Below are 2,115 nucleotides of genomic sequence, written 5' to 3'. Positions count from 1 at the left end.
GCTATTCACTTAAGAAACTTACAGTACATGGTGGGGTGGTATTTTTTTATATTCAGTAGCTACCCTAAATCTACCATGGACTAATGTTAATATAAAAAAGAGAATTACTATCCAGTTATCTAGTTGTTGACACTGTGGTTGCTGAGTCCAGAAAGAAGAGTACAAAAACAGAAGACCATAGTATCCAAATAACAAACTGAAGGGTCACGCACACAACCGTATGTGAGGGTCTAGTCGTTAAATAAAATCTTCCCTGTGGGCTTAATTTTCCACAAAACAGGATCTTGATTTTTTTGGACAAAGAAGCCTCCATGAGCCCAGGCACTTTCCAGGTTTCACTGAGATTAATTTCTCTTTTATCTGCTAATTCATGTCTTTCTGGGTATCTGTTAATTACATCTTATGTAAGAAGTTAGTCTTCTCATTAAAGCTTCTCAGCCTGCTGTTTTACTATTAGCATGCTACTGTCAGCAGCAGGAGATCTTCTTGTGTCCAGATCATATCAAGAACTGTCCAACAACCTTCACAAACCTTATTAAAAACAAGTATGTGTGTCCTGAGACACCTGGTTATAGATTCAAATATTGATTTTATGTGAAGCCATATACTAAAAATCATAACTTAAAAATAAAAACATAACTAAGACATGTAACTGATTACTAAACGCTACATATGTCAGTAAACCATTTATTGTGATAAATAACCCCTACTGCATGCTTTGACTGTCTCTTTCAGACTTCTCTGATTCAAATGCCATTTAGTTATTAAATTCTTGGGTCAGGCAATGTTTATTTCTCCAGCAAATCATTGCCTCAGTAAAAAATTTTGATTTTGTTCAAGAACAACAAATGTTATATTGCCCAACAATACTGGCTGCTCCAGCAACAAGAGCTTTCATTTTAACATTTTTGAGAAGTAAGCCATTATTACGTGTGCACTGAACAACTGTGATAATCCCTGTGTATGATGCCTAGGGACGATAAAATCAGGAGAGGTGTGCCAGATGTATACCGAGTTTTGTGCGCACATACACACATGCTGACACAATCTTGCTCTTCCTCTGTGTAGAAGTCTGTTTCCACACAGGATTTCACCACCCAGGGATAGATTCTCAGTGTGGTTTTCAAGTGCCTAAATGCTCTCTTAGGTGTCTTGATCTCACCTGCAGGTGCCTGTGGCATTTGCCAATGTTGTGTTAGTTTCAGCACTATGTTCACCAGTGGTTTCATGTGTAAAGAGCTCTTGAAGCAGGGCTGACAACCTATCCGTCCTTTCTGCGGACCATGTTTGTGTGACAAAGAACCACATCTCACTTATTTTTTTCTCTCACACTATATAAATCTTGAATTACTGGGCACAGTGACAAGCTGCAATAGAGACAAGAAGGACTAGCCTTCAAATACTGAGTCTTTCTTGTTCCCCAAGAGGCTGAAATCGTATATCCAGGAAAGTAATCTAATCCCAGTATTCTGGACATATAATTTCAACCCCCTGGGGAAGAAAGAAGACACTATTTTTTTATGGATCAGCCATTTGCAAGGTGCTTGTTCTAACCACATCAGTGGCAGGTTTACTCTGGCAGGGTGCTGCTTTACAGCATCTGCAAGCATGTTTTATAGGAACATGAACCATTCTTTGAAAGAAAGAGGACAACTATCTGCTTCAGATTCAGACTGTCATCAAGATTAGTTTGGCCCACAACACAACTCCACCGAGGCCACTCAGCGTACTGCCTGCTCTTGCTCACACACCGCCTGTCACTCTGCCCTCTCCAGGCCGCATGCTGCAAGCCACAAAATTCCTAACTGTGAATAGGGAAGAACGAGGACAGTACCCATATTCACGGTAATTTAAAAAAAAAAAAGTATTCAAATGGAATGTTTCAAAAGACGTAGATACATATTTTAAACCATGTGGACTTCATTTTGAATTTGAGAAACCAAATGAAGGATTAAAGCAATCATTTTTCATATCAAGATGCAGAATGTTTATATTAGTAAATGTGATCAGGAAAGTTTTATTTACACAAACAAAATATGCATATCTACCTCGATCACCAGCTGAAGTCAGACTAATGAAGCTTCTACACTTCTCACCTAAAAAAAATAAAATAAA

General features: G+C 38.4%; 1 protein-coding gene across 1 annotated transcript in view; it reads right to left on the bottom strand.

The window, feature by feature from the left end:
* LOC104537556 (germ cell-specific gene 1-like protein) overlaps window positions 1-2,091 on the bottom strand; it is a 15,869-nt gene extending 13,778 nt beyond the window's left edge. The window contains exon 1 of the mRNA XM_010180477.1: window positions 2,049-2,091. The gene's annotated coding sequence lies outside the window, so the exon portion shown is untranslated. The remainder of the gene's footprint in view (window positions 1-2,048) is intronic.
* Window positions 2,092-2,115: the final 24 nt, after the last annotated feature.

The sequence above is a fragment of the Mesitornis unicolor genome, unplaced genomic scaffold (assembly GCF_000695765.1).
Source record: "Mesitornis unicolor isolate BGI_N332 unplaced genomic scaffold, ASM69576v1 scaffold11243, whole genome shotgun sequence".
Taxonomy (NCBI): domain Eukaryota; kingdom Metazoa; phylum Chordata; class Aves; order Mesitornithiformes; family Mesitornithidae; genus Mesitornis; species Mesitornis unicolor.
This window is presented reverse-complemented; position numbering and strand designations above follow the sequence as displayed.